Source organism: Sorex araneus, chromosome 7 (genome assembly GCF_027595985.1).
Source record: "Sorex araneus isolate mSorAra2 chromosome 7, mSorAra2.pri, whole genome shotgun sequence".
Classification (NCBI taxonomy): Eukaryota; Metazoa; Chordata; class Mammalia; order Eulipotyphla; family Soricidae; genus Sorex; species Sorex araneus.
This window is the reverse complement of record NC_073308.1, coordinates 75,157,046-75,170,803: the sequence shown is the minus strand read 5'-3', so window position 1 is coordinate 75,170,803 and position 13,758 is coordinate 75,157,046.

Genomic DNA, 13,758 nt, shown 5'->3' with positions numbered 1-13,758 from the left:
GCATTAAAGCTTATAGAATTGCTCTCCTGGGGCCATCTCAATCTCAGACTACAGTGCTCAGGCCAGATCAGTCTTTCCTATCCCTGGCAGGGTCCCAGTCTCATAATTACTATTGGATCATGACAGCATTTGTTTATGATCAAGCTCTTAACTTATAGTTAAGAATTAGGCACTTTGGCCAGGCCCATCTCGATGAAAGGGTAGCACATAACTCACCACTTGCCCTGGATCCTTCCTGTCCCACGTCGGGGACCCTACTTTGGGGTGCTAGGAACTGAGGGCAACTGAGGCTTAAGTGGAGAAAGCAGAGGCCCGGGAGGGAATATTTGAGGCCAATTAATTCCCAAGTTATAAAAACATAATATTGTCTTCTTGTGTCTATACAAAACAGTCATAGCTTTAAAGTAAATTATTCAAAAGGCACAAGAAGAAGAGAAAGGCAATATTAACTTATATAATATAAATTCAGTATCCTAGGAAGGTCTGACCTTGCAAATTAGCAGAGTCAGATTAAGGGAAAGCCTTGGATTAACTCTTTTGGGGAAGAGAGCATGGAGAAGTGATTATAGCTAAACAAAGGGATGGGAGAGATTCGGGAACACCTTGATGGGTGTGACTGGGGTAAGCCTAAACTCTGGGTAAAACCCGGACAAGCTACTTGTGGCAAGGAGGGAAAGGACAAAGTAATGTCATCCTACAGAAGTGAATTTTTTTCTCTAGAAATACATTGTTTTAGTTTGGTTTTAGCTTTAGTTTAGGCTTCTGGCCCTAGTCGGCAGTGCTCACAGTTGCTCCTGCCTCTCTGTTCGGGGATCACTCCTGGCAGTGCTCAGGGAACCATCTGCAGTGCTGGGGATGAACCGGGGTTGGCAGCCCACGGCCAGGCCAGTGCCACAGCCCTCGAGGGCTCTCCATCCTTCACAGACACAAATCCATTCCTGGGAAAAGTGTGTCATAACACTGAGCCAGGTCACCTCCTTGGCGCTGCTCTCAGGTAGGAAACGGGCACCAGCCCCTGCCCTGGTTATGAACAGCCCGTTCCGAGGGCAGCCCTGTGGCAGACACCCATGTGAATCAGAGAGCTCGGCGAGTCATCCCGGTGACCCTGGCAGCCATTTGTCAAACGCCTTCGCTTGCCCCCGGCCGACTGTCTCCTCGCCCGGGCACTGGCCTCAGCTCCCTGCAGCTCAGTTTTGTTTGCTAATCTTCGACTCTTCTTCCGGGCTCCTCTGACAGAGTGGCCGTCAGGCTGACCATCCTCAGAGGTCACTACGAAATTCCTTTTTAGCAGCTAAAATCAAACCAACAAACCGCAGGTCCTGAATCAACCGATGCATAACCGCCTTTAAAAGAACAGAGAAACAGAGAAACAACCTTCCCAAACCCAGCATCCGAAGCAGAGTTGAATCCGAATTTTCAGATGGGACTTTCTGAGGCGTTTTGGACATGTTGTCTTGGAGGTTGGGGCTGAGCTGCTCCCAGCTAGGCTCAGGGTTTACCTCTGGGGACCGTAACACGGGGTTGGTATCCCAGTGGGGCCAAGCTGAGTGTTTTACCTGCTGTCCGGAGCCTAGGAAGTTCCGGGTGTTTAAGGCGGTGAGCTGATGTGCACTGAGATACGGAAAACTAATATCCTTAGTGCCTTTGAAACAAGCAAAAGACTGTCTAGGAAGGAACCACTTAAGGAACTTTCAGGCCAGAGGGATAATGTAGCAGGAAGGCGTTTGCCTTGCACACAGCTGACCCAGTTTGAATCCCCGGAACCACATATGGTCCTGTGAGTTCTGAGTGATCCCTGGGAGCAGGGAGAGGACTAAGCATCGAGCACAGGCAGATGCGGGTAGAAAAATCCCCCTCAAAGTAAAGAAAATCACTTTGTCAACAAACAGGACATAAGGAGAAGGACGTGGTAGAAAGACACCTGCTTTTTCAGGTGGTTGGAGCCCAGCTCCAATGTGCTGAGCAAGGGTCTGTCTGGGGTTGGACTCCCCGGTTCCAGCTCCTGCCGCAGATGAGCCCAGGAGGTGCAGAGCTGAGCCGCCCCGGCCTGGCGCTTCCGTTCCAGGGTCTCCGGCAGCCCTTCCGCCATCTCTCCTCAACAGTCTGCATTCCCGTGACAGTTGTGAGTGAAGTCAGCGGGAAAAAATAGACGTTTGACATTGCCTCTCCCCTCTGTCCAGATTCAGCCCTTGAAGAAAGTGTCTGAGAGTGTTCAGAGGAACTTCTGTTGACATTTAAAATCTGTTAGACGCTCCAATATTCCCCAGAGGAGCGTTGTCTTTGGGGTTAGGATCGAATTCAGTTGTCACAAAACATGGAATCAAGTTGGAGCTGAAAAGGAGCAGAGAGATTTAACCCTCTGGTTAGCAGCACACTGTCTCCAAGTAGCGGGGGGTGGTGCTTCCGGGTGCTGCCCACTGGACTCTGGAGGCCCTGGCAGGACTCAGCAGGGCCGCCGCAGGGCCAGTGGATGCTATGAGACAGGAAGTAGGTGGGGACACTGTCCTTGAAGCGTCCCTGGGGGATAAAAACACGAGTGGGTGCCCTTGGGAAAATAAAGCCCCCCACTTTGGGGTGTCAGGCCCACTGAGAGGCCCTTGGTGTCCAAGGAGGAAAGGAAGTGGTCACTGCTGGTGCCTGGGCCCAGGTCTTGGACACAATCAAACAGCACGATGCGGGCGTGTCCTGTGAGGGCCAGGGAGAAGCACGCCCTGCCTAGGGACGGGTGAGCGGGTGGTAGCACAAGCCACATAAAACACAGCTTCAGAAAAGTGGAAGGTTGAAAGCTGAGGTGAAGGAAGCCTGCATCCAGAACAGTTCTTTCTGCTGCCCTGCCTGTTGCGAGTCCTTAGCTTTTGGATAATAGAATTTCTCAGGAATTCTATCTGCCTCCTTTGAGTTTTGGTGGGGGAGGAGCAGGAGTTTAATACAGCTCAGTGACCATGAGGACCACTTAGAATGATACTTGGCCAGTGATCAGAGCCAGGGACAATGATTGGAGGGTCTGAAGATGGTGACCTTTGGGGCTGCGTCCCACCAGGACCCACATAGTGCTATTTTGTGGGGGTAGGTGAGCATGTGGTATCAGTCCTGTGCATGAAATGTACACCCCCAGTCTTATGTTCCCACCTCCTTTGAGTTTTATGCCAATGATGTTGATCTTTAGATATATGGCATAGACAGTATGCCATTAAATAGTATATGAAATATGTTTTAACATCATACTTAGAGTCTCTTGCCCCCACACCTGGCTGTCTTCACCGGGGCCCCTTGGAGCGGGTTGGGTTGAGTTTCCCTCCTCTTCACGAGCAAAGCTCCAGCAGCCGAAGACCTCCAAAACCCAACCACAGCCATGCTCAAGGCCCCTCTTCACATGTTCTGACAAGCCTCACGCATGAAGGAACCGGCAGAGGAACCCAGGTGTGCGGGACCCAGGGCTGAGATCTCCAAGCCTGCTGGGATTGGATCTGGGCCTCCTCTACCCAGATCCCCCATTTTCCAGTAGCTTGGCAGTCACACCCAGAAACTGCCCCCAGCGCTGTGTAATCCCATCAATGACCAAGATCCAGAGACTACAAAACAACAATCCCATGAATGTGGCCGAGAGATCTCTTATGGCCTAGTTTTCCCCTCTCAAAGAACCTGGCAAGTTACCAAGAGCACCCTACCCACACAGCAGAGCCTGGCAAGCTCTCCGTGCTGTATTCAATATGCTAAATACAGTGACAATGATGGATCTCATTCCCTTTACTTTGAAAGAGCCTCCAATGAGGCACTGCTGGGAAGAATGAGTAAAGAGAGGCTGCTAAAATTTCAGGGCTAGGATGAATGGAGACGTTACTGGTGATCAATGGGATGTTACAATGATCAATGGAATGGCAGTGACACAGTGGCACAGTGATACTCTTTGTATTTCCATGTACCCTTTGGATTTCCATGTACTTCTGCCACAATGAACAGTTTATACACTTCTGAGCATGTTGGATGCACTTTATACGTATTAGATATACTGAGCATAATCAATAAGAACTTGGAAAAGATCTCTTTCAATGATACTTATCCATCAATTCACTCTACGAGAAATATTTCAGGAACTTTGGTAAATTCTGGGAATTTAAATGTGTCACAATGTCTTTGTTCTTATGGATAATTTCTAACTCTACTAGGGGAGTTATATTTTCAAATACAATGAAAAGTATGTTATGGAAATGTCATTTGTGTAAAGGAAGTTTGCAATGAGGAAAGAGGGGATTTGAAAGAAAAAAATTGCAGCATGATCATCTAGTGTGAGGTAGAACTACCAACACTAAGATAAGAATTGGGCCAGGATGTTCAGTCATCCTTTATGAACACTGGGTCCCCACTAGTTTGTGACTCCATGCAGGGGACGAGGTGGCCACTTTGGATCTTGCTTATGGAAAGGACCTAGAAGATACAAGTAAAGAATTCAACATCTGCGCAGAAGTTAGCTTTCTTTCCTGAAATTTGAGTTAGATACCTCAAAGGTCAAGAAATATGAACCCTGAACTTTCAGAAGTAAAATGAATTAAACAGCCCCTTTCCAAACGGGCTGGACATAACTGGGAATTAATGCCTGCCCTGGCTTCAGATCTGTGCGTTTGCTTTCTGCTTGCGGCAGTTCCTTCTGGGGTCCTGTTCCAGCTCTGCCCCTCCGACAGCTTCTGGGCTGCTTTTGTGTTCTGGGCTGCTGTGAAATTCCAGCCAAAAGACAAGCCTACAAACATCTCACAGAGAGATTTGTCAAGAGCTTGAAGTTATTGTGAGAATTCAAGGTGAGGAGAAGAAAAGGGCACAAAAGATTTAATAAAAGGATTAGGAGGCAAAGTAGTAAAAAATGTTAAGTACTTTGAGCACAGAGGAGTAACTTCAGACAGTCGAGAATGCAAGGCTAAGGAATCTGAAGTGTTATTCAGACAATGCGAAAGACAAGTTTCTACTAAAGCTTAGGCAGTTATTCTCTTTACTTTTATAAGGATTAACTTGGATTCTGCGTTGCAGTAACATAATATCACATTAAAAACATTAGTCACTCTTTATGGAGGCATTTATAGATAAAATATAGAGAAATTATTCTAATTTATGTAGACATTCATAGCTAAAAACAAAAAAAGCACCCGTTACTAAAGAAACACAATGCAGAGCTATAGAACTTAACTTTGCATTCTAATTTTCAATAAACACAAATTTCTGCATAGGAATAGACTTTGAATCAGTAGCAATTATATTTTATTTTTGCATATTTATATGAGAAATAGCATAATAAACTTAGATCTTAAAGTTTCTGTGAAGAACAACTCAAGCATGCATGATAGAGCAGAATAGTAATAATCAGATTAATGACAGCAGGAAACAGAATTTGAGATCCAGCAATAAACTTACTCCAATGAGCTGCTGCATTTAGGAGACACACTTCCGAGATTCAGGAAGTCCCTACGGAGTCAGAGCACGGAAGATCTGAAAAGTGACACTATTACCCTTCCGTCATTACCCAAAGGCACTCTGGCAGATACAACTAGCAGAGGCAGGGCAGAGGCCGGGGGAGGAGAATTGCTACAATCTTTCCTCTAGTTTTCACCTACAGTAACCCGAGTTTTCTTTTTTTTTTTTTTCTTTTTGGGTCACACCCGGCAATAAACAGGGGTCATTCCTGGCTCATGCACTCAGGAATTACTCCTGGCGTTGCTCAGGGGACCATATGGGATGCTGGGATTCGAACCCGGGTTGGCCGCATGCAAGGCAAACGCCCTACCCGCTGTGCTATCGCTCCAGCCCCCTAACCCGAGTTTTCTTTGCTTACTGTATATTTTCATTCCAAGTTCATTTGTACAGCACACATACATTAAGCCTGTTTCCCTTTAAGGAAATTAAAAAAAAAAACCTGATATATGCCCATTTTGTTTAGGATTTAAGGAGTATTATATAGCTTGTATCCCTAAAGCTAAGGAGAAACAGTTAAACTTGTTTGACCAACGCTCTTTCTCAGGTCGGAAGCCCAGCTCACCCCCATACTCATCAGCCTGTCCTTTGTCTTAACCAGTTCTAGATGCATCTTCTGGTAGAATATCGTTCTAAGACCCCATTGTGGGAGTTTATATTGAAGTGAACTTAATAGTTCAAAATTTTTCAACATTTAGTTTATTTTTGCTTTTTTTTAAAAAAAATTAAGGCTCTGTGATTTACAAAGCTTTTAATGATAGAATTGTTTCAGGCGTACAAGATTGCAACACCAATTCCACTCCCCGTGCCACCAGGGCCCCTGGCCTGCCCCAGCCTGCACCCCTGGCAGGCATTTAACAAATGTATTCCATGTTGCTTGCTCCAACAAAGCTCAAAGAAATGGCTAATGAAAGTATCAGAAAATAAATCAACAAAAGCCAATTTGTAATGATTAATTGCTATATGATTTTAACCTCTGAATTACTGTAGCATTGTCGTCCCATTGTTCATCCATTTACTCGAGCAGGCACCAATAATGTCTCCATTGTGAGACTTGTTGTTACTATTTTTGGCATATGGAATACGCCAGCCACGGGTAGCTTGCCAGGCTCTGCCCTGTGGGCTGGATACTCTCGGTAGCTTGCTGGGCTCTCCGAGAGGGACAGAGGAAACCTATGTAAATAAGAAAATTCAAATCATTTAACACAATATGCAATATAATATGCTGCCTATTCTCATTTATTTAAATTTTCAACTCTGGCATATAAAACATATGCCCTTAAATTAATTTTTACTTGAACATTATTGCATTAATTATCATGTTTTGTCATAAATTTATAAATGAGGCTTTTTTTTTGCCCCTTGGCAGGCATATGGCAAAATTATTTCATAATATTTGCTTCAAAAAATAGAATTATTAGAAAATAAATCAATAAAAATAAATTTGGGATGAATAATTATTATCTGTTTTTAACCCGTCTTAGTCTAATAGAGGGTAACTATATACAATATTAGTGAGTACCATACCCAGTACCCCATGACGGGAAGTTTTCCCTGTCCTTTAGAGAAGCACTTTTAATGCTTCTTACAAAAATTGTTTTTAAGGCTATGAATTCCTTGAGCTGTTCCTGCCCATGCAGCTCTGTACAGTTCCTTCCAATCGGAATGCCAACCTAGCTGGAGAGAGTATTCTTGGTGAAGTGCTCAGTTCATTGAGTTGTCATACTGTATCCTTCCATATTTTTCTGGCTTGTAGAGACAGTCTCATTTGATAGATCTGCTGTACATCTTAGAAGTGGAGTAAGAGTGCATGTCCACTCATGGCATTTTAGCTCAAATAATTTCTTAGGATCCTTGGAGATCAAATTGCATTCTGAAGATGATGGAAATTGAAAACTTCTCTGTATTTTGTGAATGTTAAGATTTCAAGACTCTACTCATGAGGATCTCCATACTTGGTGAATTTTGCTTCTAAAAGCTGGGTAATGTTCTTATAGTACAGCCTGTGAGCTTTTTATGAAGGGTGGAGAAAGAACAAATTTTGGCATATGCCTGATTACTCTTTTTTCCTAAGGTCTATTCAATCCTTCAGAGAAAATAGCCACCCAGAGCATAATTTGCTAGGGTAGTATCAGAATCTAATGACCTGGGAAAATAGCCCAATTCAGCTGGCTCTAGTCGTATTTTTTTTTGATAAAAGTGGGAAAAATAACGGAGAAAAACTTGAAAAGTTCATAGTCCAGGCACATAAATTCTCTAGACCCCTTCAGTGTAACCACCAAGCTACAGAATACTATCCATACCCACAACCTAGACCTGCATCATCATCTATTTGTTGCATTCCTTCTACCCAGTCATTGAATGTAAGCTTGCGCTTATCTTTCTAGAGGGAAGTTTACTCATCAGTCCTAAGGTCTATGACACCTTAGCTGTAAGTAAAGCAACTCATTCTTAGGCCTCAGCATGCATGCAGTGAGAGAATATTGGCTCCCCTGAGATGTTTATGTTTTAATCATCAGGATTTGTGAATTTATTACTTTATGTAAGAAAGGACCCTGAAGATTTGATGAAATCAAGGATAATGTCTGGGGTAGGTGAATTATCCTGAGGTCAGGTCAGTCAGGTAAGTGGTAAGCAGGAGAGAGACTCAGAGGAGGAGAAGATGTGAAGGGGTGTGTGTGTGTGTGTGTGTGTGTGTGTGTGTGTGTGTGTGTGTGTGTATGTGTGTGTGTTAGAGAGACAGAAAGAAAAAGAGAATCAGAGGAGGAGATAGAAGTAGAGGGTGTGTGTGTGTGTGTGTCTGTGAGTGTGTATTGCATGAGAGGTGTGTGTGTGTGTGAGTGTGTGTGAAAGAGAGCCACAGAGAGAGCTAGCCAGAGACGGAGGCCAGGGTATAGGAGAAAGATGCTACATCGCCACCTCTGATGAGGAAGGAGCCACAGATAATTGAAGAACTCTTCTAGGTAGTTTTTAGAAGGCCAGATAAACTAGGCAGTAGATTCCCTCATAGAAGTTTCCAGAAGGAACCTTCACTGCCAGCAGGCTGACTTTAGCTCCGTCCCAGTGAGACTGATTTGGGACTCCAGATACGTAAGAATAAATTCATGCTTTCAGATCAGTGGTTTTCAATGGCTGGTCTGAGGACCGGCGTCGGTTCCTGAGTTTAAGAGGTTGGAGCCACCAGTGCAGAGGACTCAATTTGTGATTATTTACTCTAGCAGTAACGGGGCACTAACGTGACTTCATCACAGGGTGCTGGAGCCAGAGGGGGAGGGAGGATGTGTAGACATATAATGCTCTTTGTTGTAGTTACTCGCAAGAGGGTGAAGCAACCTGAAGCAGGCGAACTACACACAGACTTGCCACAGCGCAGGAGGGCGCGAGACTAACCGCCTTCAATAGGAAGAACAAACCCAAACCTTAAAGAAGGTCTAGGAAAGCAGCTGTAAATATTAACTTGAGGATGGGTCACAAAAGCATGGGGAATATGTGGGGGAAAGTGAAATGTGTAGCTTTCTCTAGTAGTTGGGAGTCTTGTATTCCTCCTGGAAATGTGATATGAGAAGGTACCTGTGTTTGCACAGCCGAGGGAAAGGAGAAGAAATCAGATGGGCAAGGATGACCGGAAATGAATACACTAGAGAGATTTCTAAGGGCTTATGTGGCAAGGACATTGACCATTATTGTTTGGGTAATAGGGACATAACAAATCTTTTATTTTTAATATTTCTTGTCATCAAACACATTATATATTTCTTTTGACAAAATCACTGTCACTGTCATCTCCTTGCTCATCAATTTGCTTGAGCAGGCACCAGTAACATCTCCATTGTGAGACTTGTTACTGTTTTTGCATATCAAATATGCCACAGGTAGCTTGCCAGGCTCTGCTGTGCAGGGGAGATACCCTCCGTAGCTTGCTGGGCTCTCTGAGAGGGACAGAGGAATTGAACTCAGGTCGGCTGTGTGCAAGGCAAATGCCCTACCTGCTGTGCTATGGCTCCAGTCCATTAATTTTTGTAGCAAGTAAAATCTTCTTCAGTAATATCACCACAATATTTTCCCCCTTGTCCATTCCTTCTTTCGTGTTATTAAAATTCTAGCTGAGAATGCAAAGTCCTGAGAATGAAACTCTTTGGAAACCTGACTTGCAAGTAACCAAACCCTATAACAACGGTTTGCTGTGAGCAAGTGTGTATGCAGTTTCTCTTTTATTTACTTAAGAGAGGTGAAACAAGGTATATGGGAACCTGACTTTTAGCACGTAAATGAGGGTGATTCTTGGTGAATGGTAGAATGATGGGAAAAGAATGATTACAGAGCACTGGATGCCCTGGAGCCTCAGTCACTGCCTTTGGTGTGGGCTTAGATAAAAATTCCTTCGTCTTTCATTTGGGTAACAGATTCCCTGACTAAAGAAACAGAACCCCAATTTGAGGAAATAACAGTAAATTCCTGTCATTTGTATGGCTTTTCCCTAGAGCCCCGGAAGGACATTTTTCTGCCACTTTTCTACCCATCCCTTACTCAGTGACTGCACAAACACACAAATCCTCACATTCCCATGCACATATATAAATTATGTTGATGGGCACACACTTACAAACCTACATACACATGAACGACACATGTGCATATGGGTAAATCATGTGCAAGCATATAGTTGTGAAGTCCTGTGTTCATATACACACCTGTATATGTGTACACAGGAACACGACAGATAAGCCTACCCATATGCAAGACTGCAGGGATATGGCCTAGAATCACAGACAAGGCGGAGGCTGTACAGAAGAGCCAGGAGAGGTGGCAAGCCGGGCCCTTGACTGCAGGGCTCTGTTCACGGCGTCCCGGCACCCCGGGAAGGGGAAGTGACAGGTCTCGGTTAAGAAGTGCTGAGTGTCTCCAGGAAAGCCGGCCTGTCCCGACATCAGCCTTGAGCGACGCAACTGTTAGAATCAAAGTATTCTGCAAGATATCTCTTACTGTTATGAAACCTACAAGTATTGTTTTTTTATAATAGCGATTATGTATGTACCTGTTGTTCATTTTCTTTGATGCAGAGGTTAGAAAAACCACCTGTTGGGAAGGAAGAAAGAGTGTCCACTGAAGTTTGGGATGAAGTCACATTGCGCAAATGACAAATTTCTGGCAGCAGATTGAGAGCAGCCAGAGCATCCCTGATCAGAAGACAGCGGCCACGTCTGTCTTTAGTACCAACACCCCGTGGCCGTGCTGTCTGGAGATAAAGCAGCAAGAACAATAAAGGCAACGAGCGCAAAAAATAATGCACTGGTGTGGGGAACCAGGAGTTACATCAAACAAACATTTGGCAGCAGAGTTCGGTGAGAGGAAGGAAGATGCAAAAAAAATCTAGATGAGTACTAACTAATCATGGCAGAAGCTTCAGTAATCACAAGTATGCCTGTTTACGGTGTGAAAGCCTTGTGGAATTTAGAATTGTGCTCGCAAAGAGACAAGAATAAGATAAGCCACCGGAGCAAGTCCGTGGAGCGGGAGGCACAATGCTCTTCAGATGAAATAGACTCGAAACACTCGAATGCACCGAGTGATTAAAATAATTAAAGTGGAGCAATTGAGATGTAAAGATGAAGGTGGATGCTCCTGGAGGAAGTGGTGCGGCTCTCAAGGCCCCTGTCTGAACGTACTGCTCTTTGTCCTGAGAGAGAGAAGCCTCCACCCAAGGCTGCCTAGCAACCGGCCTGCGAGGGCGAGAGGAGACCTGATCTCCCGGTAAGCGTTTGTAGCTATTAATTTAATTAGCAAAGGCAGTGTAGCGTAAATGATCCTAGTGCCAGAGCAAAATATTAATGAAGATTTTGAAATTCTAACCTTGAGTGGGTAAATCAGAGACTATTCCCTCGTCATAATGGGCCAGGGGCAGCTCATTAAAAAAAGGAATGAAGAAAACGGACTCCTTTTCAATAAGGTTCTATCGGGTTTCAGGAAGGAAATACAATTCCAACTTTCTCCTCTCTTCTCACCGTGCAGAAACATACGACCTGCCTTTGAAAGTGGAGACAGAATGAGATTTTTCTAACACGAAAAGTCAATGGATCTCAAATATCGACTTCAATATCTTACTTTTAATGCTAAAATTTCTTGGTGGAATAATGGTTTTACCAACCCAGCCGCCTTAAATTCAGAGTGCATTGGAAACCTTGAAGATGTTCCTTTCGTTCTGTTCCTTTTGTGGGCTGGCCAGGGGGTCAGGCTTGCTCTGTGGCTCGGACTCAGAGTTGAAGACTGGCCCCATAGCCTCCTGCCTGCAGCTTCATTAAAGACCGTCCTGTTTCAGATATTCCAGAAAGTCAAGACCCACCAAAGGCATGCCACTACATATTTTCTAATACTTTTTCCTATGGTGAAATGCCTTCAATGGGTACTGGACATAGTCCTGCAGACAACATTGTGTGATAAAGCTTATGTGTTGTCCCAAGTTCTAATGACAATATGTGGGGAAAAATTTAAAACTTACAAAATTCTTTTTTCCTTTTGTTACCTTCTAATTGAAGCAAGGAATTCAACACTATCCTAATCCCTGCAAAGAAAGCCAGTAATTTGCCCATTTTCCCCTCTGACCCCCACCATGGAGATGGTGTCTTTCTAGGTCATGGGTCTGACCTCAGAATTGGTTCTGTGGGATACTTGTGAGCTGATTTGGACCCAAATCCAAAATGGAAATACCAGGTGAAATAATTTGCCTCATAAAGAAAATGTCATTATAGTAGCAGAACATTATTTAAAATCATAAAGTCCAGGTCTCAGCTCTAGAAACATAAGTTTTTCATGGCTAATACATACATATAAGTGTGTGTGTGTGTGTGTGGTGTGTCCTAATTTGTGACTCTAGGACTATCCTTAAGTAGGACATAAAATTAATTTGAGAACAGATTAATTCGAACCAATCACTTAACTCTTTTTTTAGCCAACAATCCATAGGGAAAGCCTCAGAGGCATAGAAGCAAACACATGATTGTGTTTTCAAATATGCCTTTGGCCAAAACAATCCATTTAGCTGATTGTTTAAAACTATGGATCCAAAATAAAATTTTAATAAATGGGACTATCTCAAACTAAGAAGCTTCTGCACCTCAAAAGAAACAGTGACCAATATACAAAGACAATCTACAGAATGGGAAAGGATATTTACGCAGTACCCATCCTATAAAGGGTTGATAACAAGGATATACAATGCACTGGTTGAACTCCACAAGAAGAAAACTGCCTACCCGATCAAAAAATGGGGTGATGAAATGAACAGAAACTTTCCCAAAGGAGAAATCTGAATGGCTGAGAGGCACATGAGAAAATGTTCAACATCACTAATCATCAGGAAGATGCAGATCAAAACAACAATGAGATATCATCCCACACCACAGAGACTGGCCCACATCCCAAAACACAAAAGCAACCGGTGTTGGCGTGGATGTGGGGAGAAAGGGACTCTCCTTTACTGCTGGTGGGAATGCAGACTGGTTCAGCCCTTTTGGAAAACAATATGGACGATTCTCAAAAAGTTAGAAATTGAGCTCCCATTTGACCCAGCAATACCACTTCTGGGAATATATCCCGGAGGGGCAAAATGGTATAGTAGAGATGACATCTGCATTTCTATGTTCATTGCTGCACTGTTTACAATAGCTACAATCTGGAAAAAAACAGAGTGCCCAAAAACAGATGATTGGCTAAAGAAACTCTGGTATATCTACACAATGGAATACTATGTCAGAAAACATGAAGTCATGAAATTTGCATATAAGTGGGTCAATATGGAAAGTATCATGCTGAGTGAAATGAGTCAGAAAGAAAGAGACAGACAGAAAGATTGCACTCATATGTGGAATATAAAGTAGCTGAGAGGTACAAGCTTACAATGATGCAATTTCTCGCAGATATTTCTCTGGACTTAGTTACTAAAATACTAAAATACAGAAATCCAAAACCGTGTGGCCACTAGTACGGCCATTTGACCTCATATCTCTTCATTCTCAGCAATGGAAAACAAATTATCAAATGCTTCCTTTTCAGCAGGTCAACTTTACGGGGGAGAAACTCCAAACAATAATAGTGAGTTTTTTGTTGATATATTGAATGTAATCAAAGTAAAGGGAAAGTAAAATGAAATTTACCAGTTACACATGTGGGGTGGGAGCTGGGGTGGTGGGGGGAGGGAGAAGGTATACTGTGATTCTTGGTGGTGGAATATGTGCGCTGGTGAAGGGATAGGTGTTTGAGCATTGTATAACTGAGACTTAAACCTGAAAGCTTTGTAACTTTCCA